Source organism: Haliotis asinina, chromosome 7 (assembly GCF_037392515.1).
Source record: "Haliotis asinina isolate JCU_RB_2024 chromosome 7, JCU_Hal_asi_v2, whole genome shotgun sequence".
Classification (NCBI taxonomy): domain Eukaryota; kingdom Metazoa; phylum Mollusca; class Gastropoda; order Lepetellida; family Haliotidae; genus Haliotis; species Haliotis asinina.
This window is the reverse complement of record NC_090286.1, coordinates 33,792,848-33,814,580: the sequence shown is the minus strand read 5'-3', so window position 1 is coordinate 33,814,580 and position 21,733 is coordinate 33,792,848. Positions and strand designations below refer to the sequence as shown.

Here is a 21,733-nt window from a genome sequence, read left to right as displayed (position 1 = left end):
AATGCACTCTAAGTAACACACTGTGAAATCGCTCACATGTACATGGCTTTGTATATCAATAATACAGAGAATTAGTTTTTTTTAAAAGACCGGGTATTCTTTTACACTGACGTTATATATGTTTAATGACAAGCCATTTATGAGAAAAGGATGCTAGACTTACCAGATTATAATGTCAAGGATGTACAGGAGGCGAATGTAAACCACAAGGTTCCTTGTGCATGTTTGAAGTTCTATTCTTGAATTACATATGAGGCTCCCGTAGGAGCTAGCAAAAATTGCGCATGCCGCCCAGTGAAGGGCGTCAGCGCGGGGTATTGGGATTAGTTTTCAACTAGCAATAACCACGCCTCGGATGAACCTCATTGGCTATGGTACCGCCACTGCGCAAAGCTAATGTTATAAGGTGTCCATAAATCTATTGTTGTTTCAAGGACCTACCAGCACCTAGTTTCAACTAATTTGCATACCTTAACAAAAACAACAGGCCGATTTATTTGGCCACAAGCCGTGACACTGATTGGAAATATCCATCCATGTAAGTGCGACTCTAGTAGCTATCTGGGGATTAATACAGTTTATACAGACACCCTAAATCTCAATCAAACAGTCTTAGATTCATTTAACGCCGACACCAATGATGAGAGAAGTGAAGGCTTAAGTCATCGTAGGACATGCGTATATGTCAAGAGCAAGGCGCATGCGCGCGATAGCTGTAGTCGGCGGGAATAATCATTCATTCAAAAATGCTTAGGCGGAGACTTTGATAATGGGAGAATGAATAAAGGGTGGCATAATTTTTTAAACGAATGAAATAGACATGGTATATTTCTGGATGCCCGGCAAACTATGCCACGTGGGTATGTTCAAGAAAAAGGAGAGAAATTATAAGAGTTAGAATGCAGTGTGTTCACTTCATATGTAAAGGACGTGTAAATGTCAAGTCATTTACGAACATCAGCTTTGACCACTGTTGCCAAATGAATGATGGATTCACTTGCAAGTTTCAGTTATGGAATGGAAAGATTAAAAATATGGAACGCTTCACGAATTTGCGTGTCATCCTTGCGCAGGGGCCATGCTAATCTTCTCTGTATCGTTCCAATTTTAGTATATGTACTGCGTTAGCAATACACTCCAACTTACGCATAACGTCGTTTTATAGGAAGGAGGTCTGACATAAATTTCAAAGAGGTGCAATATATATACATGTTATTGGTTTGTGCTGCTATTTAATTCATACATAGTAGTCACAAGAATTTCAGCATTGTGGATGCCTTTAACCGTTTTCTTTTTGTTTTGTGGTAGTAATTTCAGTGGCTTTCATATATATGATAACATGTTTTGGAAGCGGTTTTCATCATTCATAATTGACACCGACGCCGAATGAACAGCATTACATCACATCCGTCTACAGCCAAGCATGTGGTATGTACAACGTTTTCCAAACGACATAAACGTGCTACCTGTCGTCTGAGCTGTCCAAGGGCAATGCACTCTAAGTAACACACTGTGAAATCGCTCACATGTACATGGCTTTGTATATCAATAATACAGAGAATTAGTTTTTTTTAAAAGACCGGGTATTCTTTTACACTGACGTTATATATGTTTAATGACAAGCCATTTATGAGAAAAGGATGCTAGACTTACCAGATTATAATGTCAAGGATGTACAGGAGGCGAATGTAAACCACAAGGTTCCTTGTGCATGTTTGAAGTTCTATTCTTGAATTACATATGAGGCTCCCGTAGGAGCTAGCAAAAATTGCGCATGCCGCCCAGTGAAGGGCGTCAGCGCGGGGTATTGGGATTAGTTTTCAACTAGCAATAACCACGCCTCGGATGAACCTCATTGGCTATGGTACCGCCACTGCGCAAAGCTAATGTTATAAGGTGTCCATAAATCTATTGTTGTTTCAAGGACCTACCAGCACCTAGTTTCAACTAATTTGCATACCTTAACAAAAACAACAGGCCGATTTATTTGGCCACAAGCCGTGACACTGATTGGAAATATCCATCCATGTAAGTGCGACTCTAGTAGCTATCTGGGGATTAATACAGTTTATACAGACACCCTAAATCTCAATCAAACAGTCTTAGATTCATTTAACGCCGACACCAATGATGAGAGAAGTGAAGGCTTAAGTCATCGTAGGACATGCGTATATGTCAAGAGCAAGGCGCATGCGCGCGATAGCTATAGTCGGCGGGAATAATCATTCATTCAAAAATGCTTAGGCGGAGACTTTGATAATGGGAGAATGAATAAAGGGTGGCATAAATTTTTAAACGAATGAAATAGACATGGTATATTTCTGGATGCCCGGCAAACTATGCCACGTGGGTATGTTCAAGAAAAAGGAGAGAAATTATAAGAGTTAGAATGCAGTGTGTTCACTTCATATGTAAAGGACGTGTAAATGTCAAGTCATTTACGAACATCAGCTTTGACCACTGTTGCCAAATGAATGATGGATTCACTTGCAAGTTTCAGTTATGGAATGGAAAGATTAAAAATATGGAACGCTTCACGATTTTGCGTGTCATCCTTGCGCAGGGGCCATGCTAATCTTCTCTGTATCGTTCCAATTTTAGTATATGTACTGCGTTAGCAATACACTCCAACTTACGCATAACGTCGTTTTATAGGAAGGAGGTCTGACATAAATTTCAAAGAGGTGCAATATATATACATGTTATTGGTTTGTGCTGCTATTTAATTCATACATAGTAGTCACAAGAATTTCAGCATTGTGGATGCCTTTAACCGTTTTCTTTTTGTTTTGTGGTAGTAATTTCAGTGGCTTTCATATATATGATAACATGTTTTGGAAGCGGTTTTCATCATTCATAATTGACACCGACGCCGAATGAACAGCATTACATCACATCCGTCTACAGCCAAGCATGTGGTATGTACAACGTTTTCCAAACGACATAAACGTGCTACCTGTCGTCTGAGCTGTCCAAGGGCAATGCACTCTAAGTAACACACTGTGAAATCGCTCACATGTACATGGCTTTGTATATCAATAATACAGAGAATTAGTTTTTTTTAAAAGACCGGGTATTCTTTTACACTGACGTTATATATGTTTAATGACAAGCCATTTATGAGAAAAGGATGCTAGACTTACCAGATTATAATGTCAAGGATGTACAGGAGGCGAATGTAAACCACAAGGTTCCTTGTGCATGTTTGAAGTTCTATTCTTGAATTACATATGAGGCTCCCGTAGGAGCTAGCAAAAATTGCGCATGCCGCCCAGTGAAGGGCGTCAGCGCGGGGTATTGGGATTAGTTTTCAACTAGCAATAACCACGCCTCGGATGAACCTCATTGGCTATGGTACCGCCACTGCGCAAAGCTAATGTTATAAGGTGTCCATAAATCTATTGTTGTTTCAAGGACCTACCAGCACCTAGTTTCAACTAATTTGCATACCTTAACAAAAACAACAGGCCGATTTATTTGGCCACAAGCCGTGACACTGATTGGAAATATCCATCCATGTAAGTGCGACTCTAGTAGCTATCTGGGGATTAATACAGTTTATACAGACACCCTAAATCTCAATCAAACAGTCTTAGATTCATTTAACGCCGACACCAATGATGAGAGAAGTGAAGGCTTAAGTCATCGTAGGACATGCGTATATGTCAAGAGCAAGGCGCATGCGCGCGATAGCTGTAGTCGGCGGGAATAATCATTCATTCAAAAATGCTTAGGCGGAGACTTTGATAATGGGAGAATGAATAAAGGGTGGCATAAATTTTTAAACGAATGAAATAGACATGGTATATTTCTGGATGCCCGGCAAACTATGCCACGTGGGTATGTTCAAGAAAAAGGAGAGAAATTATAAGAGTTAGAATGCAGTGTGTTCACTTCATATGTAAAGGACGTGTAAATGTCAAGTCATTTACGAACATCAGCTTTGACCACTGTTGCCAAATGAATGATGGATTCACTTGCAAGTTTCAGTTATGGAATGGAAAGATTAAAAATATGGAACGCTTCACGATTTTGCGTGTCATCCTTGCGCAGGGGCCATGCTAATCTTCTCTGTATCGTTCCAATTTTAGTATATGTACTGCGTTAGCAATACACTCCAACTTACGCATAACGTCGTTTTATAGGAAGGAGGTCTGACATAAATTTCAAAGAGGTGCAATATATATACATGTTATTGGTTTGTGCTGCTATTTAATTCATACATAGTAGTCACAAGAATTTCAGCATTGTGGATGCCTTTAACCGTTTTCTTTTTGTTTTGTGGTAGTAATTTCAGTGGCTTTCATATATATGATAACATGTTTTGGAAGCGGTTTTCATCATTCATAATTGACACCGACGCCGAATGAACAGCATTACATCACATCCGTCTACAGCCAAGCATGTGGTATGTACAACGTTTTCCAAACGACATAAACGTGCTACCTGTCGTCTGAGCTGTCCAAGGGCAATGCACTCTAAGTAACACACTGTGAAATCGCTCACATGTACATGGCTTTGTATATCAATAATACAGAGAATTAGTTTTTTTTAAAAGACCGGGTATTCTTTTACACTGACGTTATATATGTTTAATGACAAGCCATTTATGAGAAAAGGATGCTAGACTTACCAGATTATAATGTCAAGGATGTACAGGAGGCGAATGTAAACCACAAGGTTCCTTGTGCATGTTTGAAGTTCTATTCTTGAATTACATATGAGGCTCCCGTAGGAGCTAGCAAAAATTGCGCATGCCGCCCAGTGAAGGGCGTCAGCGCGGGGTATTGGGATTAGTTTTCAACTAGCAATAACCACGCCTCGGATGAACCTCATTGGCTATGGTACCGCCACTGCGCAAAGCTAATGTTATAAGGTGTCCATAAATCTATTGTTGTTTCAAGGACCTACCAGCACCTAGTTTCAACTAATTTGCATACCTTAACAAAAACAACAGGCCGATTTATTTGGCCACAAGCCGTGACACTGATTGGAAATATCCATCCATGTAAGTGCGACTCTAGTAGCTATCTGGGGATTAATACAGTTTATACAGACACCCTAAATCTCAATCAAACAGTCTTAGATTCATTTAACGCCGACACCAATGATGAGAGAAGTGAAGGCTTAAGTCATCGTAGGACATGCGTATATGTCAAGAGCAAGGCGCATGCGCGCGATAGCTGTAGTCGGCGGGAATAATCATTCATTCAAAAATGCTTAGGCGGAGACTTTGATAATGGGAGAATGAATAAAGGGTGGCATAAATTTTTAAACGAATGAAATAGACATGGTATATTTCTGGATGCCCGGCAAACTATGCCACGTGGGTATGTTCAAGAAAAAGGAGAGAAATTATAAGAGTTAGAATGCAGTGTGTTCACTTCATATGTAAAGGACGTGTAAATGTCAAGTCATTTACGAACATCAGCTTTGACCACTGTTGCCAAATGAATGATGGATTCACTTGCAAGTTTCAGTTATGGAATGGAAAGATTAAAAATATGGAACGCTTCACGAATTTGCGTGTCATCCTTGCGCAGGGGCCATGCTAATCTTCTCTGTATCGTTCCAATTTTAGTATATGTACTGCGTTAGCAATACACTCCAACTTACGCATAACGTCGTTTTATAGGAAGGAGGTCTGACATAAATTTCAAAGAGGTGCAATATATATACATGTTATTGGTTTGTGCTGCTATTGAATTCATACATAGTAGTCACAAGAATTTCAGCATTGTGGATGCCTTTAACCGTTTTCTTTTTGTTTTGTGGTAGTAATTTCAGTGGCTTTCATATATATGATAACATGTTTTGGAAGCGGTTTTCATCATTCATAATTGACACCGACGCCGAATGAACAGCATTACATCACATCCGTCTACAGCCAAGCATGTGGTATGTACAACGTTTTCCAAACGACATAAACGTGCTACCTGTCGTCTGAGCTGTCCAAGGGCAATGCACTCTAAGTAACACACTGTGAAATCGCTCACATGTACATGGCTTTGTATATCAATAATACAGAGAATTAGTTTTTTTTAAAAGACCGGGTATTCTTTTACACTGACGTTATATATGTTTAATGACAAGCCATTTATGAGAAAAGGATGCTAGACTTACCAGATTATAATGTCAAGGATGTACAGGAGGCGAATGTAAACCACAAGGTTCCTTGTGCATGTTTGAAGTTCTATTCTTGAATTACATATGAGGCTCCCGTAGGAGCTAGCAAAAATTGCGCATGCCGCCCAGTGAAGGGCGTCAGCGCGGGGTATTGGGATTAGTTTTCAACTAGCAATAACCACGCCTCGGATGAACCTCATTGGCTATGGTACCGCCACTGCGCAAAGCTAATGTTATAAGGTGTCCATAAATCTATTGTTGTTTCAAGGACCTACCAGCACCTAGTTTCAACTAATTTGCATACCTTAACAAAAACAACAGGCCGATTTATTTGGCCACAAGCCGTGACACTGATTGGAAATATCCATCCATGTAAGTGCGACTCTAGTAGCTATCTGGGGATTAATACAGTTTATACAGACACCCTAAATCTCAATCAAACAGTCTTAGATTCATTTAACGCCGACACCAATGATGAGAGAAGTGAAGGCTTAAGTCATCGTAGGACATGCGTATATGTCAAGAGCAAGGCGCATGCGCGCGATAGCTGTAGTCGGCGGGAATAATCATTCATTCAAAAATGCTTAGGCGGAGACTTTGATAATGGGAGAATGAATAAAGGGTGGCATAAATTTTTAAACGAATGAAATAGACATGGTATATTTCTGGATGCCCGGCAAACTATGCCACGTGGGTATGTTCAAGAAAAAGGAGAGAAATTATAAGAGTTAGAATGCAGTGTGTTCACTTCATATGTAAAGGACGTGTAAATGTCAAGTCATTTACGAACATCAGCTTTGACCACTGTTGCCAAATGAATGATGGATTCACTTGCAAGTTTCAGTTATGGAATGGAAAGATTAAAAATATGGAACGCTTCACGAATTTGCGTGTCATCCTTGCGCAGGGGCCATGCTAATCTTCTCTGTATCGTTCCAATTTTAGTATATGTACTGCGTTAGCAATACACTCCAACTTACGCATAACGTCGTTTTATAGGAAGGAGGTCTGACATAAATTTCAAAGAGGTGCAATATATATACATGTTATTGGTTTGTGCTGCTATTGAATTCATACATAGTAGTCACAAGAATTTCAGCATTGTGGATGCCTTTAACCGTTTTCTTTTTGTTTTGTGGTAGTAATTTCAGTGGCTTTCATATATATGATAACATGTTTTGGAAGCGGTTTTCATCATTCATAATTGACACCGACGCCGAATGAACAGCATTACATCACATCCGTCTACAGCCAAGCATGTGGTATGTACAACGTTTTCCAAACGACATAAACGTGCTACCTGTCGTCTGAGCTGTCCAAGGGCAATGCACTCTAAGTAACACACTGTGAAATCGCTCACATGTACATGGCTTTGTATATCAATAATACAGAGAATTAGTTTTTTTTAAAAGACCGGGTATTCTTTTACACTGACGTTATATATGTTTAATGACAAGCCATTTATGAGAAAAGGATGCTAGACTTACCAGATTATAATGTCAAGGATGTACAGGAGGCGAATGTAAACCACAAGGTTCCTTGTGCATGTTTGAAGTTCTATTCTTGAATTACATATGAGGCTCCCGTAGGAGCTAGCAAAAATTGCGCATGCCGCCCAGTGAAGGGCGTCAGCGCGGGGTATTGGGATTAGTTTTCAACTAGCAATAACCACGCCTCGGATGAACCTCATTGGCTATGGTACCGCCACTGCGCAAAGCTAATGTTATAAGGTGTCCATAAATCTATTGTTGTTTCAAGGACCTACCAGCACCTAGTTTCAACTAATTTGCATACCTTAACAAAAACAACAGGCCGATTTATTTGGCCACAAGCCGTGACACTGATTGGAAATATCCATCCATGTAAGTGCGACTCTAGTAGCTATCTGGGGATTAATACAGTTTATACAGACACCCTAAATCTCAATCAAACAGTCTTAGATTCATTTAACGCCGACACCAATGATGAGAGAAGTGAAGGCTTAAGTCATCGTAGGACATGCGTATATGTCAAGAGCAAGGCGCATGCGCGCGATAGCTGTAGTCGGCGGGAATAATCATTCATTCAAAAATGCTTAGGCGGAGACTTTGATAATGGGAGAATGAATAAAGGGTGGCATAAATTTTTAAACGAATGAAATAGACATGGTATATTTCTGGATGCCCGGCAAACTATGCCACGTGGGTATGTTCAAGAAAAAGGAGAGAAATTATAAGAGTTAGAATGCAGTGTGTTCACTTCATATGTAAAGGACGTGTAAATGTCAAGTCATTTACGAACATCAGCTTTGACCACTGTTGCCAAATGAATGATGGATTCACTTGCAAGTTTCAGTTATGGAATGGAAAGATTAAAAATATGGAACGCTTCACGAATTTGCGTGTCATCCTTGCGCAGGGGCCATGCTAATCTTCTCTGTATCGTTCCAATTTTAGTATATGTACTGCGTTAGCAATACACTCCAACTTACGCATAACGTCGTTTTATAGGAAGGAGGTCTGACATAAATTTCAAAGAGGTGCAATATATATACATGTTATTGGTTTGTGCTGCTATTGAATTCATACATAGTAGTCACAAGAATTTCAGCATTGTGGATGCCTTTAACCGTTTTCTTTTTGTTTTGTGGTAGTAATTTCAGTGGCTTTCATATATATGATAACATGTTTTGGAAGCGGTTTTCATCATTCATAATTGACACCGACGCCGAATGAACAGCATTACATCACATCCGTCTACAGCCAAGCATGTGGTATGTACAACGTTTTCCAAACGACATAAACGTGCTACCTGTCGTCTGAGCTGTCCAAGGGCAATGCACTCTAAGTAACACACTGTGAAATCGCTCACATGTACATGGCTTTGTATATCAATAATACAGAGAATTAGTTTTTTTTAAAAGACCGGGTATTCTTTTACACTGACGTTATATATGTTTAATGACAAGCCATTTATGAGAAAAGGATGCTAGACTTACCAGATTATAATGTCAAGGATGTACAGGAGGCGAATGTAAACCACAAGGTTCCTTGTGCATGTTTGAAGTTCTATTCTTGAATTACATATGAGGCTCCCGTAGGAGCTAGCAAAAATTGCGCATGCCGCCCAGTGAAGGGCGTCAGCGCGGGGTATTGGGATTAGTTTTCAACTAGCAATAACCACGCCTCGGCTGAACCTCATTGGCTATGGTACCGCCACTGCGCAAAGCTAATGTTATAAGGTGTCCATAAATCTATTGTTGTTTCAAGGACCTACCAGCACCTAGTTTCAACTAATTTGCATACCTTAACAAAAACAACAGGCCGATTTATTTGGCCACAAGCCGTGACACTGATTGGAAATATCCATCCATGTAAGTGCGACTCTAGTAGCTATCTGGGGATTAATACAGTTTATACAGACACCCTAAATCTCAATCAAACAGTCTTAGATTCATTTAACGCCGACACCAATGATGAGAGAAGTGAAGGCTTAAGTCATCGTAGGACATGCGTATATGTCAAGAGCAAGGCGCATGCGCGCGATAGCTGTAGTCGGCGGGAATAATCATTCATTCAAAAATGCTTAGGCGGAGACTTTGATAATGGGAGAATGAATAAAGGGTGGCATAAATTTTTAAACGAATGAAATAGACATGGTATATTTCTGGATGCCCGGCAAACTATGCCACGTGGGTATGTTCAAGAAAAAGGAGAGAAATTATAAGAGTTAGAATGCAGTGTGTTCACTTCATATGTAAAGGACGTGTAAATGTCAAGTCATTTACGAACATCAGCTTTGACCACTGTTGCCAAATGAATGATGGATTCACTTGCAAGTTTCAGTTATGGAATGGAAAGATTAAAAATATGGAACGCTTCACGAATTTGCGTGTCATCCTTGCGCAGGGGCCATGCTAATCTTCTCTGTATCGTTCCAATTTTAGTATATGTACTGCGTTAGCAATACACTCCAACTTACGCATAACGTCGTTTTATAGGAAGGAGGTCTGACATAAATTTCAAAGAGGTGCAATATATATACATGTTATTGGTTTGTGCTGCTATTGAACTCATACATAGTAGTCACAAGAATTTCAGCATTGTGGATGCCTTTAACCGTTTTCTTTTTGTTTTGTGGTAGTAATTTCAGTGGCTTTCATATATATGATAACATGTTTTGGAAGCGGTTTTCATCATTCATAATTGACACCGACGCCGAATGAACAGCATTACATCACATCCGTCTACAGCCAAGCATGTGGTATGTACAACGTTTTCCAAACGACATAAACGTGCTACCTGTCGTCTGAGCTGTCCAAGGGCAATGCACTCTAAGTAACACACTGTGAAATCGCTCACATGTACATGGCTTTGTATATCAATAATACAGAGAATTAGTTTTTTTTAAAAGACCGGGTATTCTTTTACACTGACGTTATATATGTTTAATGACAAGCCATTTATGAGAAAAGGATGCTAGACTTACCAGATTATAATGTCAAGGATGTACAGGAGGCGAATGTAAACCACAAGGTTCCTTGTGCATGTTTGAAGTTCTATTCTTGAATTACATATGAGGCTCCCGTAGGAGCTAGCAAAAATTGCGCATGCCGCCCAGTGAAGGGCGTCAGCGCGGGGTATTGGGATTAGTTTTCAACTAGCAATAACCACGCCTCGGATGAACCTCATTGGCTATGGTACCGCCACTGCGCAAAGCTAATGTTATAAGGTGTCCATAAATCTATTGTTGTTTCAAGGACCTACCAGCACCTAGTTTCAACTAATTTGCATACCTTAACAAAAACAACAGGCCGATTTATTTGGCCACAAGCCGTGACACTGATTGGAAATATCCATCCATGTAAGTGCGACTCTAGTAGCTATCTGGGGATTAATACAGTTTATACAGACACCCTAAATCTCAATCAAACAGTCTTAGATTCATTTAACGCCGACACCAATGATGAGAGAAGTGAAGGCTTAAGTCATCGTAGGACATGCGTATATGTCAAGAGCAAGGCGCATGCGCGCGATAGCTGTAGTCGGCGGGAATAATCATTCATTCAAAAATGCTTAGGCGGAGACTTTGATAATGGGAGAATGAATAAAGGGTGGCATAAATTTTTAAACGAATGAAATAGACATGGTATATTTCTGGATGCCCGGCAAACTATGCCACGTGGGTATGTTCAAGAAAAAGGAGAGAAATTATAAGAGTTAGAATGCAGTGTGTTCACTTCATATGTAAAGGACGTGTAAATGTCAAGTCATTTACGAACATCAGCTTTGACCACTGTTGCCAAATGAATGATGGATTCACTTGCAAGTTTCAGTTATGGAATGGAAAGATTAAAAATATGGAACGCTTCACGAATTTGCGTGTCATCCTTGCGCAGGGGCCATGCTAATCTTCTCTGTATCGTTCCAATTTTAGTATATGTACTGCGTTAGCAATACACTCCAACTTACGCATAACGTCGTTTTATAGGAAGGAGGTCTGACATAAATTTCAAAGAGGTGCAATATATATACATGTTATTGGTTTGTGCTGCTATTTAATTCATACATAGTAGTCACAAGAATTTCAGCATTGTGGATGCCTTTAACCGTTTTCTTTTTGTTTTGTGGTAGTAATTTCAGTGGCTTTCATATATATGATAACATGTTTTGGAAGCGGTTTTCATCATTCATAATTGACACCGACGCCGAATGAACAGCATTACATCACATCCGTCTACAGCCAAGCATGTGGTATGTACAACGTTTTCCAAACGACATAAACGTGCTACCTGTCGTCTGAGCTGTCCAAGGGCAATGCACTCTAAGTAACACACTGTGAAATCGCTCACATGTACATGGCTTTGTATATCAATAATACAGAGAATTAGTTTTTTTTAAAAGACCGGGTATTCTTTTACACTGACGTTATATATGTTTAATGACAAGCCATTTATGAGAAAAGGATGCTAGACTTACCAGATTATAATGTCAAGGATGTACAGGAGGCGAATGTAAACCACAAGGTTCCTTGTGCATGTTTGAAGTTCTATTCTTGAATTACATATGAGGCTCCCGTAGGAGCTAGCAAAAATTGCGCATGCCGCCCAGTGAAGGGCGTCAGCGCGGGGTATTGGGATTAGTTTTCAACTAGCAATAACCACGCCTCGGATGAACCTCATTGGCTATGGTACCGCCACTGCGCAAAGCTAATGTTATAAGGTGTCCATAAATCTATTGTTGTTTCAAGGACCTACCAGCACCTAGTTTCAACTAATTTGCATACCTTAACAAAAACAACAGGCCGATTTATTTGGCCACAAGCCGTGACACTGATTGGAAATATCCATCCATGTAAGTGCGACTCTAGTAGCTATCTGGGGATTAATACAGTTTATACAGACACCCTAAATCTCAATCAAACAGTCTTAGATTCATTTAACGCCGACACCAATGATGAGAGAAGTGAAGGCTTAAGTCATCGTAGGACATGCGTATATGTCAAGAGCAAGGCGCATGCGCGCGATAGCTGTAGTCGGCGGGAATAATCATTCATTCAAAAATGCTTAGGCGGAGACTTTGATAATGGGAGAATGAATAAAGGGTGGCATAATTTTTTAAACGAATGAAATAGACATGGTATATTTCTGGATGCCCGGCAAACTATGCCACGTGGGTATGTTCAAGAAAAAGGAGAGAAATTATAAGAGTTAGAATGCAGTGTGTTCACTTCATATGTAAAGGACGTGTAAATGTCAAGTCATTTACGAACATCAGCTTTGACCACTGTTGCCAAATGAATGATGGATTCACTTGCAAGTTTCAGTTATGGAATGGAAAGATTAAAAATATGGAACGCTTCACGAATTTGCGTGTCATCCTTGCGCAGGGGCCATGCTAATCTTCTCTGTATCGTTCCAATTTTAGTATATGTACTGCGTTAGCAATACACTCCAACTTACGCATAACGTCGTTTTATAGGAAGGAGGTCTGACATAAATTTCAAAGAGGTGCAATATATATACATGTTATTGGTTTGTGCTGCTATTTAATTCATACATAGTAGTCACAAGAATTTCAGCATTGTGGATGCCTTTAACCGTTTTCTTTTTGTTTTGTGGTAGTAATTTCAGTGGCTTTCATATATACGATAACATGTTTTGGAAGCGGTTTTCATCATTCATAATTGACATCGACGCCGAATGAACAGCATTACATCACATCCGTCTACAGCCAAGCATGTGGTATGTACAACGTTTTCCAAACGACATAAACGTGCTACCTGTCGTCTGAGCTGTCCAAGGGCAATGCACTCTAAGTAACACACTGTGAAATCGCTCACATGTACATGGCTTTGTATATCAATAATACAGAGAATTAGTTTTTTTTAAAAGACCGGGTATTCTTTTACACTGACGTTATATATGTTTAATGACAAGCCATTTATGAGAAAAGGATGCTAGACTTACCAGATTATAATGTCAAGGATGTACAGGAGGCGAATGTAAACCACAAGGTTCCTTGTGCATGTTTGAAGTTCTATTCTTGAATTACATATGAGGCTCCCGTAGGAGCTAGCAAAAATTGCGCATGCCGCCCAGTGAAGGGCGTCAGCGCGGGGTATTGGGATTAGTTTTCAACTAGCAATAACCACGCCTCGGCTGAACCTCATTGGCTATGGTACCGCCACTGCGCAAAGCTAATGTTATAAGGTGTCCATAAATCTATTGTTGTTTCAAGGACCTACCAGCACCTAGTTTCAACTAATTTGCATACCTTAACAAAAACAACAGGCCGATTTATTTGGCCACAAGCCGTGACACTGATTGGAAATATCCATCCATGTAAGTGCGACTCTAGTAGCTATCTGGGGATTAATACAGTTTATACAGACACCCTAAATCTCAATCAAACAGTCTTAGATTCATTTAACGCCGACACCAATGATGAGAGAAGTGAAGGCTTAAGTCATCGTAGGACATGCGTATATGTCAAGAGCAAGGCGCATGCGCGCGATAGCTGTAGTCGGCGGGAATAATCATTCATTCAAAAATGCTTAGGCGGAGACTTTGATAATGGGAGAATGAATAAAGGGTGGCATAAATTTTTAAACGAATGAAATAGACATGGTATATTTCTGGATGCCCGGCAAACTATGCCACGTGGGTATGTTCAAGAAAAAGGAGAGAAATTATAAGAGTTAGAATGCAGTGTGTTCACTTCATATGTAAAGGACGTGTAAATGTCAAGTCATTTACGAACATCAGCTTTGACCACTGTTGCCAAATGAATGATGGATTCACTTGCAAGTTTCAGTTATGGAATGGAAAGATTAAAAATATGGAACGCTTCACGAATTTGCGTGTCATCCTTGCGCAGGGGCCATGCTAATCTTCTCTGTATCGTTCCAATTTTAGTATATGTACTGCGTTAGCAATACACTCCAACTTACGCATAACGTCGTTTTATAGGAAGGAGGTCTGACATAAATTTCAAAGAGGTGCAATATATATACATGTTATTGGTTTGTGCTGCTATTGAATTCATACATAGTAGTCACAAGAATTTCAGCATTGTGGATGCCTTTAACCGTTTTCTTTTTGTTTTGTGGTAGTAATTTCAGTGGCTTTCATATATATGATAACATGTTTTGGAAGCGGTTTTCATCATTCATAATTGACACCGACGCCGAATGAACAGCATTACATCACATCCGTCTACAGCCAAGCATGTGGTATGTACAACGTTTTCCAAACGACATAAACGTGCTACCTGTCGTCTGAGCTGTCCAAGGGCAATGCACTCTAAGTAACACACTGTGAAATCGCTCACATGTACATGGCTTTGTATATCAATAATACAGAGAATTAGTTTTTTTTAAAAGACCGGGTATTCTTTTACACTGACGTTATATATGTTTAATGACAAGCCATTTATGAGAAAAGGATGCTAGACTTACCAGATTATAATGTCAAGGATGTACAGGAGGCGAATGTAAACCACAAGGTTCCTTGTGCATGTTTGAAGTTCTATTCTTGAATTACATATGAGGCTCCCGTAGGAGCTAGCAAAAATTGCGCATGCCGCCCAGTGAAGGGCGTCAGCGCGGGGTATTGGGATTAGTTTTCAACTAGCAATAACCACGCCTCGGCTGAACCTCATTGGCTATGGTACCGCCACTGCGCAAAGCTAATGTTATAAGGTGTCCATAAATCTATTGTTGTTTCAAGGACCTACCAGCACCTAGTTTCAACTAATTTGCATACCTTAACAAAAACAACAGGCCGATTTATTTGGCCACAAGCCGTGACACTGATTGGAAATATCCATCCATGTAAGTGCGACTCTAGTAGCTATCTGGGGATTAATACAGTTTATACAGACACCCTAAATCTCAATCAAACAGTCTTAGATTCATTTAACGCCGACACCAATGATGAGAGAAGTGAAGGCTTAAGTCATCGTAGGACATGCGTATATGTCAAGAGCAAGGCGCATGCGCGCGATAGCTGTAGTCGGCGGGAATAATCATTCATTCAAAAATGCTTAGGCGGAGACTTTGATAATGGGAGAATGAATAAAGGGTGGCATAAATTTTTAAACGAATGAAATAGACATGGTATATTTCTGGATGCCCGGCAAACTATGCCACGTGGGTATGTTCAAGAAAAAGGAGAGAAATTATAAGAGTTAGAATGCAGTGTGTTCACTTCATATGTAAAGGACGTGTAAATGTCAAGTCATTTACGAACATCAGCTTTGACCACTGTTGCCAAATGAATGATGGATTCACTTGCAAGTTTCAGTTATGGAATGGAAAGATTAAAAATATGGAACGCTTCACGAATTTGCGTGTCATCCTTGCGCAGGGGCCATGCTAATCTTCTCTGTATCGTTCCAATTTTAGTATATGTACTGCGTTAGCAATACACTCCAACTTACGCATAACGTCGTTTTATAGGAAGGAGGTCTGACATAAATTTCAAAGAGGTGCAATATATATACATGTTATTGGTTTGTGCTGCTATTGAATTCATACATAGTAGTCACAAGAATTTCAGCATTGTGGATGCCTTTAACCGTTTTCTTTTTGTTTTGTGGTAGTAATTTCAGTGGCTTTCATATATATGATAACATGTTTTGGAAGCGGTTTTCATCATTCATAATTGACACCGACGCCGAATGAACAGCATTACATCACATCCGTCTACAGCCAAGCATGTGGTATGTACAACGTTTTCCAAACGACATAAACGTGCTACCTGTCGTCTGAGCTGTCCAAGGGCAATGCACTCTAAGTAACACACTGTGAAATCGCTCACATGTACATGGCTTTGTATATCAATAATACAGAGAATTAGTTTTTTTTAAAAGACCGGGTATTCTTTTACACTGACGTTATATATGTTTAATGACAAGCCATTTATGAGAAAAGGATGCTAGACTTACCAGATTATAATGTCAAGGATGTACAGGAGGCGAATGTAAACCACAAGGTTCCTTGTGCATGTTTGAAGTTCTATTCTTGAATTACATATGAGGCTCCCGTAGGAGCTAGCAAAAATTGCGCATGCCGCCCAGTGAAGGGCGTCAGCGCGGGGTATTGGGATTAGTTTTCAACTAGCAATAACCACGCCTCGGATGAACCTCATTGGCTATGGTACCGCCACTGCGCAAAGCTAATGTTATAAGGTGTCCATAAATCTATTGTTGTTTCAAGGACCTACCAGCACCTAGTTTCAACTAATTTGCATACCTTAACAAAAACAACAGGCCGATTTATTTGGCCACAAGCCGTGACACTGATTGGAAATATCCATCCATGTAAGTGCGACTCTAGTAGCTATCTGGGGATTAATACAGTTTATACAGACACCCTAAATCTCAATCAAACAGTCTTAGATTCATTTAACGCCGACACCAATGATGAGAGAAGTGAAGGCTTAAGTCATCGTAGGACATGCGTATATGTCAAGAGCAAGGCGCATGCGCGCGATAGCTGTAGTCGGCGGGAATAATCATTCATTCAAAAATGCTTAGGCGGAGACTTTGATAATGGGAGAATGAATAAAGGGTGGCATAAATTTTTAAACGAATGAAATAGACATGGTATATTTCTGGATGCCCGGCAAACTATGCCACGTGGGTATGTTCAAGAAAAAGGAGAGAAATTATAAGAGTTAGAATGCAGTGTGTTCACTTCATATGTAAAGGACGTGTAAATGTCAAGTCATTTACGAACATCAGCTTTGACCACTGTTGCCAAATGAATGATGGATTCACTTGCAAGTTTCAGTTATGGAATGGAAAGATTAAAAATATGGAACGCTTCACGAATTTGCGTGTCATCCTTGCGCAGGGGCCATGCTAATCTTCTCTGTATCGTTCCAATTTTAGTATATGTACTGCGTTAGCAATACACTCCAACTTACGCATAACGTCGTTTTATAGGAAGGAGGTCTGACATAAATTTCAAAGAGGTGCAATATATATACATGTTATTGGTTTGTGCTGCTATTGAATTCATACATAGTAGTCACAAGAATTTCAGCATTGTGGATGCCTTTAACCGTTTTCTTTTTGTTTTGTGGTAGTAATTTCAGTGGCTTTCATATATATGATAACATGTTTTGGAAGCGGTTTTCATCATTCATAATTGACACCGACGCCGAATGAACAGCATTACATCACATCCGTCTACAGCCAAGCATGTGGTATGTACAACGTTTTCCAAACGACATAAACGTGCTACCTGTCGTCTGAGCTGTCCAAGGGCAATGCACTCTAAGTAACACACTGTGAAATCGCTCACATGTACATGGCTTTGTATATCAATAATACAGAGAATTAGTTTTTTTTAAAAGACCGGGTATTCTTTTACACTGACGTTATATATGTTTAATGACAAGCCATTTATGAGAAAAGGATGCTAGACTTACCAGATTATAATGTCAAGGATGTACAGGAGGCGAATGTAAACCACAAGGTTCCTTGTGCATGTTTGAAGTTCTATTCTTGAATTACATATGAGGCTCCCGTAGGAGCTAGCAAAAATTGCGCATGCCGCCCAGTGAAGGGCGTCAGCGCGGGGTATTGGGATTAGTTTTCAACTAGCAATAACCACGCCTCGGATGAACCTCATTGGCTATGGTACCGCCACTGCGCAAAGCTAATGTTATAAGGTGTCCATAAATCTATTGTTGTTTCAAGGACCTACCAGCACCTAGTTTCAACTAATTTGCATACCTTAACAAAAACAACAGGCCGATTTATTTGGCCACAAGCCGTGACACTGATTGGAAATATCCATCCATGTAAGTGCGACTCTAGTAGCTATCTGGGGATTAATACAGTTTATACAGACACCCTAAATCTCAATCAAACAGTCTTAGATTCATTTAACGCCGACACCAATGATGAGAGAAGTGAAGGCTTAAGTCATCGTAGGACATGCGTATATGTCAAGAGCAAGGCGCATGCGCGCGATAGCTGTAGTCGGCGGGAATAATCATTCATTCAAAAATGCTTAGGCGGAGACTTTGATAATGGGAGAATGAATAAAGGGTGGCATAATTTTTTAAACGAATGAAATAGACATGGTATATTTCTGGATGCCCGGCAAACTATGCCACGTGGGTATGTTCAAGAAAAAGGAGAGAAATTATAAGAGTTAGAATGCAGTGTGTTCACTTCATATGTAAAGGACGTGTAAATGTCAAGTCATTTACGAACATCAGCTTTGACCACTGTTGCCAAATGAATGATGGATTCACTTGCAAGTTTCAGTTATGGAATGGAAAGATTAAAAATATGGAACGCTTCACGAATTTGCGTGTCATCCTTGCGCAGGGGCCATGCTAATCTTCTCTGTATCGTTCCAATTTTAGTATATGTACTGCGTTAGCAATACACTCCAACTTACGCATAACGTCGTTTTATAGGAAGGAGGTCTGACATAAATTTCAAAGAGGTGCAATATATATACATGTTATTGGTTTGTGCTGCTATTTAATTCATACATAGTAGTCACAAGAATTTCAGCATTGTGGATGCCTTTAACCGTTTTCTTTTTGTTTTGTGGTAGTAATTTCAGTGGCTTTCATATATACGATAACATGTTTTGGAAGCGGTTTTCATCATTCATAATTGACATCGACGCCGAATGAACAGCATTACATCACATCCGTCTACAGCCAAGCATGTGGTATGTACAACGTTTTCCAAACGACATAAACGTGCTACCTGTCGTCTGAGCTGTCCAAGGGCAATGCACTCTAAGTAACACACTGTGAAATCGCTCACATGTACATGGCTTTGTATATCAATAATACAGAGAATTAGTTTTTTTTAAAAGACCGGGTATTCTTTTACACTGACGTTATATATGTTTAATGACAAGCCATTTATGAGAAAAGGATGCTAGACTTACCAGATTATAATGTCAAGGATGTACAGGAGGCGAATGTAAACCACAAGGTTCCTTGTGCATGTTTGAAGTTCTATTCTTGAATTACATATGAGGCTCCCGTAGGAGCTAGCAAAAATTGCGCATGCCGCCCAGTGAAGGGCGTCAGCGCGGGGTATTGGGATTAGTTTTCAACTAGCAATAACCACGCCTCGGATGAACCTCATTGGCTATGGTACCGCCACTGCGCAAAGCTAATGTTATAAGGTGTCCATAAATCTATTGTTGTTTCAAGGACCTACCAGCACCTAGTTTCAACTAATTTGCATACCTTAACAAAAACAACAGGCCGATTTATTTAGCCACAAGCCGTGACACTGATTGGAAATATCCATCCATGTAAGTGCGACTCTAGTAACTATCTGGGGATTAATACAGTTTATACAGACACCCTAAATCTCAATCAAACAGTCTTAGATTCATTTAACGCCGACACCAATGATGAGAGAAGTGAAGGCTTAAGTCATCGTAGGACATGCGTTTATGTCAAGAGCAAGGCGCATGCGCGCGATAGCTGTAGTCGGCGGGAATAATCATTCATTCAAAGATACTTAGGCGGAGACTTTGATAATGGGAGAATGAATAAAGGGTGGCATAAATTTTTAAACGAATGAAATAGACATGGTATATTTCTGGATGCCGAGGCAAACTATGCCACGTGGGTATGTTCAAGAAAAAGGAGAGAAATTATAAGAGTTAGAATGCAGTGTGTTCACTTCATATGTAAAGGACGTGTAAATGTCAAGTCATTTACGAACATCAGCTTTGACCACTGTTGCCAAATGAATGATGGATTCACTTGCAAGTTTCAGTTATGGAATGGAAAGATTAAAAATATGGAACGCTTCACGAATTTGCGTGTCATCCTTGCGCAGGGGCCATGCTAATCTTCTCTGTATCGTTCCAATTTTAGTATATGTACTGCGTTAGCAATACACTCCAACTTACGCATAACGTCGTTTTATAGGAAGGAGGTCTGACATAAATTTCAAAGAGGTGCAATATATATACATGTTATTGGTTTGTGCTGCTATTGAATTCATACATAGTAGTCACAAGAATTTCAGCATTGTGGATGCCTTTAACCGTTTTCTTTTTGTTTTGTGGTAGTAATTTCAGTGGCTTTCATATATATGATAACATGTTTTGGAAGCGGTTTTCATCATTCATAATTGACACCGACGCCGAATGAACAGCATTACATCACATCCGTCTACAGCCAAGCATGTGGTATGTACAACGTTTTCCAAACGACATAAACGTGCTACCTGTCGTCTGAGCTGTCCAAGGGCAATACACTCTAAGTAACACACTGTGAAATCGCTCACATGTACATGGCTTTGTATATCAATAATACAGAGAATTAGTTTTTTTTAAAAGACCGGGTATTCTTTTACACTGACGTTATATATGTTTAATGACAAGCCATTTATGAGAAAAGGATGCTAGACTTACCAGATTATAATGTCAAGGATGTACAGGAGGCGAATGTAAACCACAAGGTTCCTTGTGCATGTTTGAAGTTCTATTCTTGAATTACATATGAGGCTCCCGTAGGAGCTAGCAAAAATTGCGCATGCCGCCCAGTGAAGGGCGTCAGCGCGGGGTATTGGGATTAGTTTTCAACTAGCAATAACCACGCCTCGGATGAACCTCATTGGCTATGGTACCGCCACTGCGCAAAGCTAATGTTATAAGGTGTCCATAAATCTATTGTTGTTTCAAGGACCTACCAGCACCTAGTTTCAACTAATTTGCATACCTTAACAAAAACAACAGGCCGATTTATTTAGCCACAAGCCGTGACACTGATTGGAAATATTCATCCATGTAAGTGCGACTCTAGTAACTATCTGGGGATTAATACAGTTTATACAGACACCCTAAATCTCAATCAAACAGTCTTAGATTCATTTAACGCCGACACCAATGATGAGAGAAGTGAAGGCTTAAGTCATCGTAGGACATGCGTTTATGTCAAGAGCAAGGCGCATGCGCGCGATAGCTGTAGTCGGCGGGAATAATCATTCATTCAAAGATGCTTAGGCGGAGACTTTGATAATGGGAGAATGAATAAAGGGTGGCATAAATTTTTAAACGAATGAAATAGACATGGTATATTTCTGGATGCCGAGGCAAACTATGCCACGTGGGTATGTTCAAG

At 39.9% G+C, this 21,733-nt stretch overlaps 29 non-coding genes across 29 annotated transcripts; all 29 read right to left on the bottom strand.

Annotated features, from left to right (window-relative positions):
- Window positions 1–256: 256 nt before the first annotated feature.
- On the bottom strand, window positions 257–395 carry LOC137292419 (U4 spliceosomal RNA). Its single transcript, XR_010957466.1, has one exon. It is a non-coding gene; the product is annotated as a U4 spliceosomal RNA (small nuclear RNA).
- Window positions 396–1,028: 633 nt separating this feature from the next.
- On the bottom strand, window positions 1,029–1,134 carry LOC137292319 (U6 spliceosomal RNA). The gene has a single exon (XR_010957373.1). It is a non-coding gene; the product is annotated as a U6 spliceosomal RNA (small nuclear RNA).
- Window positions 1,135–1,746: 612 nt separating this feature from the next.
- LOC137292418 (U4 spliceosomal RNA) lies at window positions 1,747–1,885 on the bottom strand. The gene has a single exon (XR_010957465.1). It is a non-coding gene; the product is annotated as a U4 spliceosomal RNA (small nuclear RNA).
- Window positions 1,886–2,518: 633 nt separating this feature from the next.
- On the bottom strand, window positions 2,519–2,624 carry LOC137292285 (U6 spliceosomal RNA). Its single transcript, XR_010957341.1, has one exon. It is a non-coding gene; the product is annotated as a U6 spliceosomal RNA (small nuclear RNA).
- A 612-nt stretch (window positions 2,625–3,236) lies between these two features.
- Window positions 3,237–3,375, bottom strand: LOC137292417 (U4 spliceosomal RNA). Its single transcript, XR_010957464.1, has one exon. It is a non-coding gene; the product is annotated as a U4 spliceosomal RNA (small nuclear RNA).
- A 633-nt stretch (window positions 3,376–4,008) lies between these two features.
- Window positions 4,009–4,114, bottom strand: LOC137292284 (U6 spliceosomal RNA). Its single transcript, XR_010957340.1, has one exon. It is a non-coding gene; the product is annotated as a U6 spliceosomal RNA (small nuclear RNA).
- A 612-nt stretch (window positions 4,115–4,726) lies between these two features.
- LOC137292416 (U4 spliceosomal RNA) lies at window positions 4,727–4,865 on the bottom strand. The gene has a single exon (XR_010957463.1). It is a non-coding gene; the product is annotated as a U4 spliceosomal RNA (small nuclear RNA).
- A 633-nt stretch (window positions 4,866–5,498) lies between these two features.
- LOC137292318 (U6 spliceosomal RNA) lies at window positions 5,499–5,604 on the bottom strand. The gene has a single exon (XR_010957372.1). It is a non-coding gene; the product is annotated as a U6 spliceosomal RNA (small nuclear RNA).
- A 612-nt stretch (window positions 5,605–6,216) lies between these two features.
- On the bottom strand, window positions 6,217–6,355 carry LOC137292415 (U4 spliceosomal RNA). The gene has a single exon (XR_010957462.1). It is a non-coding gene; the product is annotated as a U4 spliceosomal RNA (small nuclear RNA).
- Window positions 6,356–6,988: 633 nt separating this feature from the next.
- On the bottom strand, window positions 6,989–7,094 carry LOC137292317 (U6 spliceosomal RNA). Its single transcript, XR_010957371.1, has one exon. It is a non-coding gene; the product is annotated as a U6 spliceosomal RNA (small nuclear RNA).
- A 612-nt stretch (window positions 7,095–7,706) lies between these two features.
- On the bottom strand, window positions 7,707–7,845 carry LOC137292413 (U4 spliceosomal RNA). The gene has a single exon (XR_010957460.1). It is a non-coding gene; the product is annotated as a U4 spliceosomal RNA (small nuclear RNA).
- A 633-nt stretch (window positions 7,846–8,478) lies between these two features.
- On the bottom strand, window positions 8,479–8,584 carry LOC137292316 (U6 spliceosomal RNA). Its single transcript, XR_010957370.1, has one exon. It is a non-coding gene; the product is annotated as a U6 spliceosomal RNA (small nuclear RNA).
- Window positions 8,585–9,196: 612 nt separating this feature from the next.
- On the bottom strand, window positions 9,197–9,335 carry LOC137292270 (U4 spliceosomal RNA). Its single transcript, XR_010957329.1, has one exon. It is a non-coding gene; the product is annotated as a U4 spliceosomal RNA (small nuclear RNA).
- Window positions 9,336–9,968: 633 nt separating this feature from the next.
- LOC137292315 (U6 spliceosomal RNA) lies at window positions 9,969–10,074 on the bottom strand. The gene has a single exon (XR_010957369.1). It is a non-coding gene; the product is annotated as a U6 spliceosomal RNA (small nuclear RNA).
- A 612-nt stretch (window positions 10,075–10,686) lies between these two features.
- On the bottom strand, window positions 10,687–10,825 carry LOC137292412 (U4 spliceosomal RNA). Its single transcript, XR_010957459.1, has one exon. It is a non-coding gene; the product is annotated as a U4 spliceosomal RNA (small nuclear RNA).
- Window positions 10,826–11,458: 633 nt separating this feature from the next.
- LOC137292314 (U6 spliceosomal RNA) lies at window positions 11,459–11,564 on the bottom strand. Its single transcript, XR_010957368.1, has one exon. It is a non-coding gene; the product is annotated as a U6 spliceosomal RNA (small nuclear RNA).
- Window positions 11,565–12,176: 612 nt separating this feature from the next.
- LOC137292411 (U4 spliceosomal RNA) lies at window positions 12,177–12,315 on the bottom strand. Its single transcript, XR_010957458.1, has one exon. It is a non-coding gene; the product is annotated as a U4 spliceosomal RNA (small nuclear RNA).
- Window positions 12,316–12,948: 633 nt separating this feature from the next.
- On the bottom strand, window positions 12,949–13,054 carry LOC137292313 (U6 spliceosomal RNA). Its single transcript, XR_010957367.1, has one exon. It is a non-coding gene; the product is annotated as a U6 spliceosomal RNA (small nuclear RNA).
- Window positions 13,055–13,666: 612 nt separating this feature from the next.
- Window positions 13,667–13,805, bottom strand: LOC137292269 (U4 spliceosomal RNA). Its single transcript, XR_010957328.1, has one exon. It is a non-coding gene; the product is annotated as a U4 spliceosomal RNA (small nuclear RNA).
- Window positions 13,806–14,438: 633 nt separating this feature from the next.
- LOC137292312 (U6 spliceosomal RNA) lies at window positions 14,439–14,544 on the bottom strand. The gene has a single exon (XR_010957366.1). It is a non-coding gene; the product is annotated as a U6 spliceosomal RNA (small nuclear RNA).
- A 612-nt stretch (window positions 14,545–15,156) lies between these two features.
- Window positions 15,157–15,295, bottom strand: LOC137292268 (U4 spliceosomal RNA). The gene has a single exon (XR_010957327.1). It is a non-coding gene; the product is annotated as a U4 spliceosomal RNA (small nuclear RNA).
- A 633-nt stretch (window positions 15,296–15,928) lies between these two features.
- On the bottom strand, window positions 15,929–16,034 carry LOC137292310 (U6 spliceosomal RNA). Its single transcript, XR_010957364.1, has one exon. It is a non-coding gene; the product is annotated as a U6 spliceosomal RNA (small nuclear RNA).
- A 612-nt stretch (window positions 16,035–16,646) lies between these two features.
- Window positions 16,647–16,785, bottom strand: LOC137292410 (U4 spliceosomal RNA). The gene has a single exon (XR_010957457.1). It is a non-coding gene; the product is annotated as a U4 spliceosomal RNA (small nuclear RNA).
- A 633-nt stretch (window positions 16,786–17,418) lies between these two features.
- Window positions 17,419–17,524, bottom strand: LOC137292309 (U6 spliceosomal RNA). The gene has a single exon (XR_010957363.1). It is a non-coding gene; the product is annotated as a U6 spliceosomal RNA (small nuclear RNA).
- Window positions 17,525–18,136: 612 nt separating this feature from the next.
- LOC137292409 (U4 spliceosomal RNA) lies at window positions 18,137–18,275 on the bottom strand. The gene has a single exon (XR_010957456.1). It is a non-coding gene; the product is annotated as a U4 spliceosomal RNA (small nuclear RNA).
- Window positions 18,276–18,908: 633 nt separating this feature from the next.
- Window positions 18,909–19,014, bottom strand: LOC137292308 (U6 spliceosomal RNA). Its single transcript, XR_010957362.1, has one exon. It is a non-coding gene; the product is annotated as a U6 spliceosomal RNA (small nuclear RNA).
- A 612-nt stretch (window positions 19,015–19,626) lies between these two features.
- LOC137292408 (U4 spliceosomal RNA) lies at window positions 19,627–19,765 on the bottom strand. The gene has a single exon (XR_010957455.1). It is a non-coding gene; the product is annotated as a U4 spliceosomal RNA (small nuclear RNA).
- Window positions 19,766–20,399: 634 nt separating this feature from the next.
- LOC137292307 (U6 spliceosomal RNA) lies at window positions 20,400–20,505 on the bottom strand. The gene has a single exon (XR_010957361.1). It is a non-coding gene; the product is annotated as a U6 spliceosomal RNA (small nuclear RNA).
- Window positions 20,506–21,117: 612 nt separating this feature from the next.
- On the bottom strand, window positions 21,118–21,256 carry LOC137292407 (U4 spliceosomal RNA). Its single transcript, XR_010957454.1, has one exon. It is a non-coding gene; the product is annotated as a U4 spliceosomal RNA (small nuclear RNA).
- Between the last annotated feature and the right edge of the window lie 477 nt (window positions 21,257–21,733).